This window comes from Odocoileus virginianus, chromosome 22 (genome assembly GCF_023699985.2).
Source record: "Odocoileus virginianus isolate 20LAN1187 ecotype Illinois chromosome 22, Ovbor_1.2, whole genome shotgun sequence".
Classification (NCBI taxonomy): Eukaryota; Metazoa; Chordata; class Mammalia; order Artiodactyla; family Cervidae; genus Odocoileus; species Odocoileus virginianus.
In genome coordinates this window covers 3,240,322-3,256,856 of record NC_069695.1, presented here as the reverse complement: position 1 = coordinate 3,256,856, position 16,535 = coordinate 3,240,322, and positions in this window count along the sequence as shown.

Here is a 16,535-nt window from a genome sequence, read left to right as displayed (position 1 = left end):
TCCTTTTCTGGGAAAGAAAGATAACAGCACCTCCTCTGTAGGTTAAATAAAGTGCTTAGTACAGAGTCCAGCACTCTGGTAAGAACTCAGTAAAATGCTAGTTGCAAAAATTTCCACTGTCTTTTCTTTCTTGCTTTATCTCTATTTTTTGTTACTCTCATGAAAACAGTCCACTTCAAGAAAGCATGGGCTGAAAAAAAATAGGGTCCAGGGAGCTTCTGGAGAGGTGGAGTCTGTCGATGTGTTAGCTTTTCTGCTTTCTGAAAACATGTGTGACATGGTGTTTAGATGAAAAGCAGGAAAGAGCTTTTCACCGTGCCTGCACTGTTTTCCTTTTCATTCTCCAGGGTGTTACTTTAGCACTTAACTAGAGAAAATGTACACACATTTATAGAAAGAGCTCAGGGTTCCTCACATCCCCAATGGGTTTCACCATTTGATTTACATTTAGTGAAATAAATTATAAACTTTTATGGAAGTCACCAGAGCAAAGTAATGGAGAGTTCTGAGGAACAGGAGGAAAGGAATCGATTTCTTAGGTGGGAAATAACTTGCCTCCTGGGCCTGTGAGGAATAAAACGCAAGGTACTCCAAGTGCAGCTGGAAATGCTGTGGATGTTTTGGGTACCAGCCTTCAGACAGGTCTTATAAACGCCCAAATCTAGGTTACAGTTGATTTCCATTTGTGAGGACCTCATTCATCATCATTTCAAGTGTTGCCATTATGGTATTACCAGCTGCCATTAGGCTTATACACCCTATTGCCCGGTTCATGGAAGTCCTCAGGGATATATTGTAGGCCAGCTTTCTTATCTCATATTCTAAAACAAAAAGGAGAAAAAATGTTACAAAATGAGTAACACATTATATTGAAGCTAGAGTGTGGTAGTTCTTTGAGCTGAAATAAGTGGCAACAAAGCCAAAAAAAAATTAATGAAAACATGTTTTGTTCCTACTGGAATAATGCCCCTCGAAGCCCCGTCAGCCCGCAGCGGTAACTGCCAACTTACTGTCAATCACAGCTGAACGGAGGAGCAGCACAGTGGTGGTTATTTGCATAAGCTTTTAAAAAATGCTCATTTAAATGGAGGTATCATCGTATTCAAGCCCAACGGGAATGAACTGTCCTTAAAATTAACTGACAGCAGTGCTTTGAACTGCACAATAGGCTAACCTGGGAGATTTTTAAATGTTCTGATGCCCGGGCCCTACCCCTGACCAAAACAAACCCGTATTCTGGAGACAGGGCCTTGGTGTTGGTACTCTTTAAGGCTCCACGGGTTTATTGTAACAGGCTGCCGAGGCCGAAAACAGCTGACCTGGCACCTTGTTATGAAGGAGGTTATAGTTGCAGATCACCATCCATTAGAGAATCACCAGCCCATCAAGGAACCGAAAAGAAAGTGAGACTCATCCTGAGTGCTCAGTTGCTCAATCATGTCTGACTCTTTGTGACCCCATGTACTGTAGCCCACCAGGCTCCTCTGTCCATGGGATTCTCCAGACAAGAATACTGGCGTGGGCTGCTGTTTTATCCTGAGTACACAAACCCAATCTTGAACAGCCGGTAACCTCTAGACATTAAGATGCCAGTTGTGGGACTGTACACATCATGTCACCCACCCTCCTGCATGGACTTTTGGAGGGCAGGGGCTGCCCTGGTGCTGGGGTGTAAGCTCTGTGAGTTGTGGAGAAGGTGTGCGTCACTGAATGTAGTCACTCCTCTGTGTGGATTCAGAGACAGAGACTTTCGTGGTATAAACTGCACAGAAGTGGTGTTGAGTCGGACACACCTACGCTCTAATCCTGGCCGTGTGAACGTGAGCTAGCTCTTAATTTCTCAGAGCCTCCATGTCTTTATCTGTGAAATACTACATACCATATAGGATGGTTGCTGCTACAGTGATTTTTTTGAGATATACTATTTGATATTATAATACAATAATGTTACATTAGTTCCAAGTGTGTAATGTAATGATTTGATATGGTATATATTGTGAAACGAGAGCCAAGTAAGTCTAGTTAACATCCATCACCACAGGTAGTTACAATTTTTTTTCCTGTGATGAGAGCTTTCAAGATCTACTTTTTAAACTTTGAAAAACATCTTTACTTCTTTATTTGGCTGTGTTGGGTCAGACTCTCTAGTTGGGGTACTCAGGCTCTGGGTTGGTCCACGGCGTGTGGGATCTCAGTTCCCCAGCCAGGGATTGAATGTGTGTTCCCTGCACGGCAAAGTGGATTCTTAACCGCTAGACCACCTTGGAAGCCCTGCTTATCTGTTAATTAACCAGAGTGACAAGCAGTTGGACAGGACTGAGCACTCACGCAAGCGAATTTTGAAACTGTTGAAGAATTCTTGGTTGCAGATGTGGTCTCATGTCCTAAATCAGTGAAAAATGGGAGTGAAGCAAGAAGTATAATCAGAGCAAAGATTCCGGTCATCTCCTTCGAGGATCAGGAAACACGTATTATGTCTTGGTGGCTGGCAGTTTGTGTGTGCGCGCGCGTGCATATTCACTCATGTGCTTCTGAAACTAGGATCCTTGAGATACTGATAAATGAACTTGTAGCAGCCAAAATAAAAAAGTTTTCAAATCAAAAGCTGAAGCCCATAATTTCCAGGCATAATAGAGGCAGAGTACATTTTATTTTTATTTTATTTTATAAAACTGATAATGACCTCATAAATTTTACAACACTTTTCATTTTACTACCTCAAAACACACTTTATAATCATAAGCTAATTAATCTTAAAACTACCTTTACATGGCACTCTTATTATAATCTGTATTCTGTGCAGAAGAACGGAACATAGAGTGATTACATGATCCATATGTTTAAGTAGGAGCCAGGAGTCTTGGCTCTTAGTCTCCAATTTTTACCTAATCATTGGAACATTATTTGAGCTTAAAAAAAAAGCAAAAAAAGCCTCTCAAATAACCTTTTTGGACCAGTTATTTATTTCAGAATAGTTTGGTCATAAAAAGAAATCTAGCATTTCCTTCCCTTTATTAAAAACTGTTGTCATGGAAATATTTCAGTTCCCTATGTCCTCTAATAGCCCACATCTGAACAGGTCATAAACAAGAAGATTGACTGAGGTCCAGCAAAGCCTTTTATGATGGAAGTGAGGTTTGTAACAGGCTGCGTTACAGAACTTTCCCAAAGTCCTTTTCCCAGGATTAGGCGATAATAAAAGAAATATTTAAGGCTTGATTATTCTGTATAACCATGGCTTCTTATCTTAGCCGGTTCAGCTCCTCCCTCCTTCTACACCAAATACACTAAATCTATTACTCTTTCCCATGCAGAAGTCTTGTATTTTGTTTTATTTTGATCAGCTAATAAAAATGAAGTTCTGTTTACTAAAAGTCCCATGGTGCCTCTTGGAGACAGTTTACCCCCAACATCAGGAACTGATGATATTTTCCAGGGCGTTGGGGTTTGTTTTTTTCTTTTTAATCAAATGATTTCATTAACTGGTACAGTCATTCATTTCATTCTGGCTGGTGAATCTGATCAGTATATGATTTTGTATTCACAACAAAAAGACTGCCTCAGCATAGGAGCTAAGCATCAGATTCTGTGAATTTGTTTAAACATAGTGGATGCAAGAGTGATCAGGGAATTCGGCTTGGAGCAGGAAGGTTCTACATCCCGAATGGATGAGATGAGAGAGATTGAAGGTGCCATCTTAATTTGTACCTGGACCCATGACACCTGCACCTTGCTTTAATTCGTTCTAATAACGAGTTCCTCCTGGGCTAATTAGTTCCTGGTCTAATTTGGCACATATCTTTTTGCAAAACTGGAGAAAATAAGAAATGAATTTTGTTTTGAGATGTCCACATGCATCCTGGAACCGGATGACATGGGGCTGGGAGTGGGGTGGGATAAGTGTGCAAAGGATGAAATTGGCTTCTGAGACCTTGAAGGCAGGAAATGCATCAGGTGCTACCTACAGCTTTATGCTTATTTGTGTGGGAAGAAATGATACTCCTACCTGCAGGCACACACACAGGTGTGTGTGCACAGAGCCGGCTCAGAGGGCCTGGAGCAAAATACGAAAAGGATTGTGTTTATGTTTTAAGAGAGAGACTGAGATGGTTTGTCTAGACTTGCAGCATTCATAATAACATGATAAATCATTCATAAAATGTCCTTTATAATGCTGGAGCTGAAGGGCAAAAACAAATAGCTTATCACGCTGCGTTAGATTGCTGCCAACCAAGCCCATATTCTGACAGTGGCTTGAGGGGGCTGTGTCATGGGATGCCGAAATTGACCTCCTGGTGCAAAATTCCAAAGGTTGACCAGCCTTAGTGAAGACAGCCCCCTTCCCAGAGGTTGAGGCTTTGCTGTGAGGATGGACGGCACTAGCGCTCCTTGAACCTGTCACCCACTGACTTAACTCAGCCTTCTCCTGAGCTCATTGTCCTTCTGAGGCTGCATCACTTCAGGGGCCAAGCTCCACAAGCTTGCTGTTCATGGCGTCAGGTCTAAAACCACCTCTGTTCCACTTTGGAGGGTATGTTTTCGTCTGGGTCTTCCAGAAGGTAATGGACAGACTGGGCCTGCTGGAAAGGATCCAGTGGGTGAAAGAAGGGAGGGCCTGGGGTCCAGGCCTCGTGCGTGACACTGATCCATACGATCAGAGTAGCAGCAGCCGGATGCAGCTGTGGTTGGGGTGATGTTTCTAGGTGTGGTCATCGGCCACCATTTGGATGACTTCTGTTTCCTCCTAGAACCAGGAATCAAAGTCATCCACCGAACGTGAGGGAGTGGAAGGGGTGTCAGGAATAAGAGGGCATAGCTGAGTTGCGGACGATGAATTCACAGTGGGCAGAAACTTCAAGGCTTCATTACTTTCTCCAGTGCTCTTCAGCTACCCAGGCGCTGGTTGGGATAAAACAGAAACAATAGAAGACAGGGAAACACAACTGGGGCGTAACTGCAAAAGCAGCTCTGAAATGAGAGGCTGGGATATTTTTAAAATTTATTTTAATTGGAGGATAATTACAATACTGTGGTGATTTTGCCATACATTGTCATGTATGCACAGGTGTATCCCCCCATCCTGAACCCCCCTCCCACCTCCCTCCACACCCCACCCCCCTGGATTGTCCCAGAGCACTGGTTTTGAGTGTCCTGCTTCATGCATTGAACTTGCACTGGCCATCTATTTTACGTATGGTAATATACATGTTTCAATGCTATTCTCTCAAATCATTCCACCCTCGCCTTCTCCCACAGAGTCCAAAGGTCTGTACTTTACATCTGTGGAGAGACTGGAATTTAAGTTAGACCAGGAGGGTGGTGAAATGACTATCAAAAGGTCTCAGAAGACTGCAGAAAGGAAATTGGTCTTGATTATGACGAAAAAGGACATGGGAGACTTCCCATGGGGACATGGGATAAGAGTCTGTGATCAGAGTTGGCCTTTAAACCATCCATTTTTGAGGCTGGAGCAGTTTGGATGCTGACAAGGTCTAGGAGAGGAGAAGGCCGCTAGAAATGAGAAGGTCAAGTGCCTGAGAAGCCAGGCAGTTGGACGGACATAACTGCATCTGTTTACTGTATCCCAGGAATCGAGGTGGATGGAAGCGTGGTGAACCAGGCACCCAAGTCTTCACTCAGCGTAGGCACATGGAGGGAGGGGTCAGACCCGAGGAGGCAGCAACAGGAAGGAAGGTGGCATGATGCCATAAGTCTCAGAGAAGTGCTTTACAGTATCAAACTAAAACTTTAGTTTATCATTAAAGAATATAATGTATTCTTAACATGTTCCTGTTTTAACATAGGGTAGCCAATGCTATAAGATAGTAGAAGATTTCTGATTATTTTATAGAGAACTTGAGTTTACGTGATTAGGAGAAAGTTCTGTTCTTATAAGAGCATAGGAGCTTTCTTTGCTTTATATTAAGTGGAGTTGAGGCTTCACGGAGCAGATTCCAGGGACCAGGCGGAGTGAGCGGCCATTAGCTAGCAGGGCTTCCTGGAACTATCTATCAGAAGGTAGCAAGGCCATTTCCCCAGGCTCTGTTTCAGCCATGAAAAGCAGAACATTCCTCCCTGTGGTCTAAAGATATTTGGTTCTAGGAGAAAGGAAAAGAGAAAAGAGAAATTATTTCTGTGACCTTCCATGTGTAGTTAGCAAGAATGATCTCTGAAGTCTTCCTGCTGAGACAGGTGGGGAGGGGTAGCTCAGATAATCTGAGTTTCTTCACCATCACCACCTTTGGATGCCCAGAAAGGTTGCTTTCACTTGGATGCTTTGCCTGTCTCCGTAAATGCTAAGATTGGGCAGGCTGCCAGCTTATACGAGGCTTGCTGCTTGTCCCCAAGTGCTTCTGAGGTCATTAGCCTCCGTTCAATAAGTAGCAACCGCCCTTCCCTCCCAGATTTCCATTACAGCTGGCCCCGGAGAATTCCACAGAGGCATCCACATTCTCTGGGGGCCAAGGGAGAGCTCTCTGGGTGTGAAACATAACACCCAAAGCTGTTTTGTCCTAGCACAAGCGTGAGTCCTGGTGATTTTATTCCACCTTTACAGTTCAGAATTCACCTTCCAAACTCCTGCTTTGTTGCCGGGTGACAGGCTTTAAACTCCCTGAAAAATCTAGCAGGTGAAGTGGAGAAACCAGAAGCAGGCTATGGTACAATCCAAACATGAATTCAATAAATTGCCCTGAGTTCTTGGATGTGAAGTTTTAAGAAATGCTTACAGCTGATACCCTGGAGAAGAAGGCTTCCAGTATCTACTATCTTTCACAGTTCACAGAATTTTGAAATCTGGACATACTTTGAGACTGTCTCTTCCTGTTCTTAAAGATGCATGGGCACCTCTGTCATTGCACGTTCAATGACCGCATTTCATTTGGGCTCCTTCCTGCTCTCTGCCATATGAGACGATGCTGTCAGCTCCTCCACTCCATCCTCCCCTCCCCCTTGCACTGGGCTGGGACAGTGACTCAGGTTGGACCTACCTTGGTTTGACAGAACAGCTTGGGCGGCAAGCAGTCTTTTCACTTATTATACAGAAAGAGCCAGGCTGCAGAATGAAGCCAACTGCAGACAAGCAGAGTCAAGTGCCAGAGCCCTTATGATATTCTCTGTATTTCTAGAGCCGAACATATTTTCCTATTTGCATCTAAATGGCATCCTAGGATAAACATGGTTCTGCACTTTGCTTTTCTTTTAATTAAGCAATATAACCTTGAGCTACTTCATATCTGTATACAGAGAGCATCCTCATTTATTTTTACAACTGCCTCATCCTTCATTGTGTGGATGGATCAGTAATTGATTCCACCACTTCTCTATTGATGGACATCTGGGGTTATTTCCAACCTTCTGATATTTCAAATGCATGTCACTTCATATTTTGCCAATGCTGTTCAGCTTAGAAGTAGGATGGATTAATGTTACCAGTGTAATTTTTGTCAGATACGAACACATTCTTCTCCACAGAGATTGTTTGGCATTCTCACCAGCAACGTGGGAAAATTTTGCTTCTCCACAATCCTGCTCACAGAGTATGTGGTCAAACCTTTGGTCTTTTTCTTTTCAGTATTTCAATGCTGTTCTGTCAAGTCTTGCCCCGTCCATGGCAAGCAAAGCAGCTTACCAACATCCATCATATTGACTTGATAAGACTGGGAGACAGTCACTGGGATATATTCTAGAGATGCTGGTGAACAGAATCCAGAGTGAGTGGAAGAGTCGTCTGTGCTGGGGATTAAATGATGACACCACCAGGGACGTTGGAAGAACAGACCGCAACACTGGAAGGGGGTGGGGTAGAGGTGGAAGAAGGGGTGACAGTGAAGAGTCTGGGGGTGGCATTTGGAGGTAAGAGGTGGGAAAAATGAGAAACCCTAGGATAATTATCCCCTGCTGTTAGCTGTGCGAGTTGGTTTGGTTTACCTCCATTGCTAACTCATAAAGCGAAGCCACTAGTAATTCAAGAGGTCTTTCAGTATGTGAAATCATCTTTCTCTTTTCCAATCTTTCAGGAACTAAATCATCCCAAGCCCCCCCCCCCCCCAACTCCATCCCTTCTCTAGCACATAAATGCTCTCTCAACATTGCTAGGGAGGGACTTCCCTGGTGGTCAGTGTTTAAGAAACTGCCTGCCGATGCCGGGAACACAGGTTCGATGCTCGGTCCAGGAAGACTCCACATGCCAAGGAGTAACTACGCCTGTGCACCACAACTGCTGAAGCCCTCGCACCCTAGAGCCCGCGGCGGACAGAAGCCCCCTCTCTGCAGCCAGAGAAAGCCCGAGGGCAGCAACGGAGACCCAGTTCAGCCAAAAAGAAAGAAAGAAAGAAAAGAAACAAACCATTGCCAGGGAAAGCTTTACAGCTTAGCTGTCTACTGACTGTCCCAACCTTCCCCATTTTTAATACAAATAATAAAAGCAGAGAGAGTCAGCTTAGAAGCATATTTTCAAAATTTATCAGTGGGGTAAAAGAGTTCCAAAATGAAAAGACATGTTTCACCCTTTAAACTAAGTAGAGAGTTTTCGGGTCACTTGAATTATTATTTATTAAAAAATCAATAAACCTGTCAAAATTGTTAATTAGAACAGCTGTTTCAGAACTTTTAACACAGAGTTAAAAAGACATAATTTATTGCTTTTGGCAAATGAAAATGCAGTGTGATGAGGGGTAAAAAAATCACCCCCTTTCTACCAAAAAAATTGGACACAAATAATTGAGTATTTGTGGCGTCCAGAAAAATGCAGACTGAAATTTACTACCACACTTCTTGTGGTTGGCTGAAAAATGGGTTTCAAAATTATCTAGGTCCTAATCCTTGGAACCTGTGATGTTACCTTATCCGGCAACATAGTGTGTAGGCATAATTAAAGATTTTGAGATGGGGCTTCCCTGGTGGTTCAGATAGTAAAGAATCTGCCTTCAATATGGGAGACCCGGGTTCCATCCTTGGGTTGGGAAGAGCCCCTGGAGAAAGGAATGGCTACCCATTCCATTACTCTTGCCTGGAGAATTTCATAGACAGGGGAGTCTGGTGGGCTACAGTTCACGGGATCCCAAAGAGTAGGACATGACTGAGTGAGTAACACTTTTTAATAATTATCCTGGACTATCTGGGTGGGACCTAAATGATGTCACTAGTGTCCTTATAAGAAAGGGGCATGGGGCGATTGGATAACAGGGAGAAGGAGGAGGAGGAGGAGGGGAAGGGGAGGGAAAGTGGGGGGAGGAGAGGAAGGCGATTGTAATGACCTCAACCAGGAGGCACACAGATCTGAAGATAGAGGGAAGGGCTGTGAGCAGAGAAATGTTAGGAATGTGGCGCTAGACGCCAACCCATTCCCCATCCTCCTGGCCCCCCACCTCTGGAGAGGGTGCCAACACATTGATTTCAGCCCAGTGATGCTGACTCCAGACGTCTGGCCTCCAGAACTGTAAGAGAATACATTTCTATTGTTTTATGCCATTGAAATTAATTACAGTGGCCATAGGAAAGTAATTAACACACTTCCAAAACTTCTAGGACAGAAGAATTTGGTGTTTGATTTTAAAGCTTACCAAGTCAATGGAAGCAGAATCAGAATGTAAAGGCATTATTTAAAAGAACAAATAGAAAAAAAAAATTTAAAAATTAAAAAAAATAAAAGAACAAATAGGACTCTGCCTCTTTTAGGTAGAAAAACATAACAGCATTAACTTTCAAGTGCCTGTCTACTAAATAAGGTCATTAGAGCTTCCTCAGCTAGCTTACAGGGTCTAATTACCCTGAAGGGTCTTCCTGCTGTAAATTATCTTGGCTTCAAATGTATTGTTAGACTTACAGTAAGTAACAAATTAAACCCTGGAGGTTCCATATACCAGTCAGCCTTGGCTTTGATAATGATGTGTAGCAAAAATCTCAAAACTTCAGTGGCTAAAGCAATAAATCTATCTCTCGTTCAGCACACTGCATGTTGGCAGGTGTAAGTCGAGTGACCCCGCTCCAGGCTGCAGGTCAAGTTCAGGTCTGTTTCTTGTGTGTTTGTGGGACCCAGGCTAGAGGACTGACCCCTGCCTGGAAAGAACTGTCGCCATGGTGTGGCTCGGGAGCACATAAGAAGTGGCAAAATTTGCAAAACCTCTATGGTCTCTGTTATGAACTGGTCACAGAGCTACTTTTGCTCATATTCCATTGGAGTAAGTTACACGGTCAAGTGCATTATCATTGAGGCAGGGGCATTTACTCCTTCTGGAGGTGAGGAAGTAAATATTCCCTGATCAGTAATTCAGTGTTCCATGCCCCTCCACCCTGAAAAAGTTAACTGAAACCAAAGAATGATGTAGTAAGTAGCAAGTAAATGCTGTTCAACACTGCAATTTAGAGGACACTAATTTGAAGGGCCAGTGGGTGAATCTCAGACTTCTATATGAAACCAAAGCTCTCAAATGGGTCTAGAGTGGTCCCAGGGTGGTAGTGTCCCCTTAGCAGAAACAAACACAAAATCACTTTGCATTTTCATAGACAAAGATTAACCAAACAAAATCACAACCAAATGAATTCACCTTAAACACACATAGAATGAAGTCACAGTGAGCAAGAGTCAGTAGAACCCATGGAAGACATATTCCAAACTTTTAGATAGTCCTTAGCAAAATATGAAATAGTTAGTTATGAGCTATTCAGTTCAATGAAATAAAATTTGGAAACTCAAAATAAGAAACTAGCCAAGAATGCAGAGGCCGATTTGAAAAAAAATTAAATAGAACTTCTGGACAGGAAAAATTTGATTGCTGAATAAGAAACTCAACTGACGGGTTCAACAGATTAGACTCAAAGAAGCAGTTACTTAGCAAAGTGGAAGAGAGGGGGAGGAAACCAGTCAGAGAGCAACACAACAGACAAGGACACGGGGTGTGTTGCCGAGGCTGAGAGACATCAGCAACAGAAGGAGAAGGTCGGCATCTGGTTAACCGGAGTCCCAGAGGGACAGAAAAACCAGAGGATGCAGAAAGGGTAGCATTTGAAGAGATGATACCTGAGCATTTTCCAGTAAGGATGGAAGATTTAAGCCCACAGTGCCAAGTATAATTAGGCAGGATAAATAAAAAGAATGTCACATATAGACAAATAATAGAAAATTTAGAATACTAAGAATAAAGAGCAGCTACTGAGTCAAGAAAATTCTGAAGGAGATGGGAATACCAGAGCACCTGACCTCCCTCTTGAGAGACCTGTATGCAGGTCAGGAAGCAACAGTTAGAACTGGACATAGAACAACAGACTGGTTCCAAATAGGAAAAGGAGTACGTCAAGGCTGTATATTGTCACCCTGCTTATTTAACTTCTATGCAGAGTACATCATGAGAAACACTGGGCTGGAAGAAGCACAAGCTGGAATCAAGATTGCCGGGAGAAATATCAATAACCTCAGATATGCAGATGACACCACCCTTATGGCAGAAAGTGAATATGAACTAAAAAGCTTCTTGATGAAAGTGAAAGAGTGAAAAAGTTGGCTTAAAGCTTAACATTCAGAAAAGATCATAGCATCTGGTCCCATCACCTCATGGGAAATAGATGGGGAGACAGTGGAAACAGTGTCAGACTTTATTTTTTTAGGCTCCAAAATCACTGCAAATGGTGACTGCAGCCATGAAATTAAAAGACGCTTACTCCTTGGAAGGAAAGTTATGACCAACCTAGATAGCATATTAAAAAGCAGAGACATTACTTTGCCAACAAAGTTCCATCTAGTCAAGGCTATGGTTTTTCCAGTGGTCATGTATGGATGTCAGAGTTGGGCTGTGAAGAAAGATGAGCACCGAAAAATTGATGCTTTTGAACTGTGGTGTTGGAGAAGACTCTTGAGAGTCCCTTGGACTGCAAGGAGTTACAACCAGTCCATCCTGAAGGAGATAAGTCCTGGGTGTTCATTGGAAGGACTGATGCTGAAGCCGAAACTCCAGTACTTTGGCCACCTCAATGGAAGAGTTGACTCATTGGAAAAGACCCTGATGCTGGGAGGGACTGGGGGCAGGAGGAGAAGGGGACAACAGAGGATGAGATGGCTGGATGGCATCACAGACTCGATGGACATGAGTTTGAGTAAACTCTGGGAGTTTGTGATGGACAGGGAGGCCTGGCGTGCTGTGATTCATGGGGTCGCAAAGAGTCAGACACGACTGAGCGACTGGACTGAACTGAACTGAAGTGAGTCAAGAAGATCCCCTGGAGAAGGAAATGGCAATCCACTCCAGTATTCTTGCCAGGGAAATCTCAAGGACAGAGGATCCTGGCGGACTACAGTCCATGGGGTTGCAAAGAGTCAGACACAACTTAGCGACTAAACAACAACAAAAGATAAGGCAGATGACCTGCAAAGGAACAATAATTACATTAACAGTTGCCCAATAATCGTTAACAAAGGAAGCCAGAAATCAGAAGAATAGTATCTTCAAAGCACAGAGAATGAGACTATCGTTTTTTCTTGGATAAGACTATTGAGTGGTTTTTCTTAAGGGTGGTTGCATCTGCCCAATAACCCCCAAATAAATTCATTTACAAACCGACACTTCAGAAAGGTAGGGGTGGTAAACTCAGTCACATTAAGAATATTTACTTCCTTCTACATTTCACAGTGGTTTAGAGTCTGCTTCTAATTTATGTTTTACTGTTTTGCATGACTGAGGGTAGACATTTTCAGACAAACAGAAACTAAGTTTATCACCGATGGGACTTTTATTAAAGGAATTTAGAAGGATATCTTTAAAGAAGAAAGTAATCTCAGAGGAATGTCTAAGAAGCGAAAAAACCACAAAATATATTGGTAAGGCTAAAAAAAAAACTGTACAAAAATATCTAATGTGGTTTAAAAAATGGACAGAACAAAATTGGACAGTAATACCACGGAAGGAGTTGATGATCAAAAGCAGTGCCTTAAACTTTTTGTATTGTTCAAATAGGGGATTAAGATATTAGCTTTTGACTTGTCAAGCAAGGTATGTGTGTAAGGTGACCAAGGAAAACAGGAAAAGAACAGAAAGGTAGTGATTAACATCCCAACTAGGAGAGGGAAACATACCATAAAAAAACAAGTAACAATAATAGCATAATTCAATAAAAAAAGATGTATTAAAAAGTAAAAAAAAGTAAAAAAATCAAATATTTTAGAAATATTAATAAATGGAAAGCGCAAATAGCTAATATAGCCAGATAAAAAGCAGGTATATTGTCAGATTGGACAAAATTGGAATCATGCTCCTCTACCTTAGAAATTTTATCATCTTTAGGGTGCTAGAATGAATAACACATAGGTATTCAAAATGTGTTTCTTAAAAAGCCCAGTTACTTTTATATAAAAAGATTAGCTATTTACAAGTCCTAGTTTGCTACCCACCTCTCTATTTGTTGAAAGTTTGAAGCATGGTCTATTATATAATCCTAAACGCCTTAAATCTGTGAGATTCCTCCATATGTCAGTGAACATTGTTAAGTCCCAAGATGACATAGGAGTTTACAGGTACAGGGCCATCTTCAAAATGTCTGCTTCATGAGCTTTCTTTTTAAAGAAGACAAAATACCAAAAATTGAAAAGAAATCCAGTGTTATTTACATGAAACATGCAGATATGTGACACTATGTGTTATCCAGCTTGGGGAGCTTCCCAGACTCGATGGAGTAAGCTAACTTGCTAACTCAGTAATTTGTAAAGAGGCTTTGCATTAAATGTTCCCTATTATGTGATTGCCCATTCTACGTTGTACTTTAAATTGTTCTTGCTAATTTTTCATTTCTGATGATCCAAGTAAAGAGCATTCACCAAACACCCACAGTATCACATCTAAGATGTTAGAGGCAGCCTCCAAAGGGAGCAAAATAGAACAAATTCCAGAGAAGAATCTCCAAGTTTGGTTCTATATAATTGTTGGGTAGACGTGGAACCAATTGAAGAATGCATGCCAGTTTCACTTTGGGAAAGACTTCGGACAAAATTCTCTTAAAGTTTGTGCACTCTGAACTACCCTCCTGCAAGAAGTTGGATGCCAATTTGAGACTTCAGAGAGGTAAGGGGTGGGTAAAACTGGTCCATGATACTGGTCACACAAAGTACATTTGTTTATATCCACAAAGGATTTAAGTATGTTTTTAAAAGATGTGATTTTCTCTAAACTGAAAAAGAAAAGATCAGGACCATGGAAAACAGGTGAAGAATATCAGTCTAAACCAGAGATCTCTAGATGGTGCTGTGCCTTAATTAGAATCACCTGGGGAGCCTCTAAAACTCCTGATGCACAGGTAGTAGCCCCGCATAACTAAATCAGAGTGTGTGGGGATGGAAGGTACGCAGCAGTGGTTATAGACATGTGCAGCCAAGTTTAGGAACCACCGGCCCTGGCTGCCATTCTCAGCCTTGTTCAGTTCAGTCACTCAGTCGTTTCTTTGCGACACCATGAACCGCAGCACGCCAGGCCTCCCTGTCCATCACCAACTCCTGGAGTTCACTCAAACTCATGTTCATTGAGTCGGTGATGCCATCCAACCGTCTCATTCTCAACCTTACAGGAACATTAGCATCACCTGGAAAGCTCCTGAAACTACACTGCCTGTGCGCCTACCCCGAACCAGTGAAACTGTAGTCTCTTAGGCCTGCCACTGGGTTCTTGGTCATTTTAAAGCTCCTCAGATGATAACAATGTGTATCCACTATATTGGGGGAAAGCTGGTACATAATTACACAGGGATCGATTTGTTTTTTTATGGGGTTCTTTTATGACTCAAGGCTTCCCTGATACCTTGGTAAAGAATCCGCCTGCAATGTGGGAGACCTGGGTTCGATCCTTGGGTTGGGAAGATCCGCTGGAGAAGGGAAAGGCTACCCACTCCAGTATTCTGGCCTGGAGAATTCCATGGACTGTATAGTCCATGGGGTCGCAAAGAGTCAGACACGACTCGGTGACTTTCACTTTATGACTCAGGGCCATAAACTGAGTCCTGAGTTTCCTGGTAACCAAAGTGACTAAAAAACAACACTAGTTGAAATAATTCTTGTCACCATCCGTCCTGCAAAAGCTTACCAGTTCCTTGGAAGAAACCAGGCTTTTCCTCCTAGGTCTGAAATAAATATCTGGTTTGAATCTTCTTACAGGAAACACTAAATGGTAAAGATCACAATTCTATCAACACCTCTACAGTACATGACGTGAGGCAAGTTTCATATTGTAGTTTCTCATAGCATCCCTTAGGGAAAGCCCAGGGCGTGACCCCAGGGTGCAGGCAGGAGCAGACTGTTGTGATGGGTGCATGCTCGCAGAACCCTGGAGACGGGGCGGGGGAGGAAGTGGGATACACCCCTGGGGCTCCCAGATGATAGAGCCTCACCTCTCGACAAAGCCCAGAGCTGTACACGGCCTGGTGGCTCAGGCAGTAAAGAGCCTGCCTACAATGCGGGAGACCTGGGTTCCATACCTGGGCCAGGAAGATCCCCTGGAGAAGGGGGATGGCAACCCACTCCAGTATTCTTGTCTGGGAAATCCCATGGACAGAGGAGCCTGGTGGGCTACAGTCTACGGGGCTGCAAAGCATTGGACACGACTGAGCGACTAACACTACAATACAAGGTGTGGGAAGGGTGTCCTGTGAAATTAGAAATTACAAGTTTCTATTTAAAATTTGAAAAAGACTACCATTCCCCTCATAAGAAAAACTGTACAAAACTTGGCAAAGACCTGGCCAGCGAGGATACAGGAGCAGTAACTCCTGCAAAAATCACAGGCTTGTTGAAGAGCACATGGAAGTTCTTGTGGGGGCTTTTGTGTGTGTGTGTTTGCAAATCTTTATGGAAAGAAAAATAATCTAGATCTGGAAAGGTAAAAAAACTTTGGCCCGGACAGAAGGTACAGAGAATCATCTTTTTAACTGTGCCGCCATAGATGTGATTTTTTTTTTCCCTCGGTTGGGCTTCTGTGGCATCTCAGCCCTGTGATTTACTGGCTCACGATGTGGGGAGAAGGCTTCTGAGTAGGGTGTTGACGCCAAGGGGCTTTGTCTGGAAAGAAAATCCAGCGTATGCACAACTTTAAGCCACAGCCGTGTCGTCGGGAGGCAAAGGAAAGCTTCTATTAGGACGGGTGTTTCCCTTCGTTTGAAAACGAGCTAGATGCTTAAAACAGGAGCTGTGGTCGGGCTTGGTGGGGGGAGGCTCTGGGACCACGTGACTGCTTTCTGAAACAACTGACTTCAATGAAAATCCTAAACGCACACTGTGAATACCAAAGAGGACACTTTGATGTTTTCTTTTCAAAGGCAAATAGCATGTTCTACTTTTGTTTCCTTTCTGAACCCACAACTGTACTTAACAACGAAATGTAAGGACAGGCTTCCTGAAAAAGTCGAATGACTAATTTCTCTTTAATTTGGTCTCTGGCGTTCCTATACATCTGATGGATTAAATGAACTGCTTGCTGGAGAAACAGTAGCCGGGACGTGGGAAGAACCCTACCGTGGCTAATACGACGTCTTAATAGCTTGCCTCTGCAGAGGATAACCTTAAA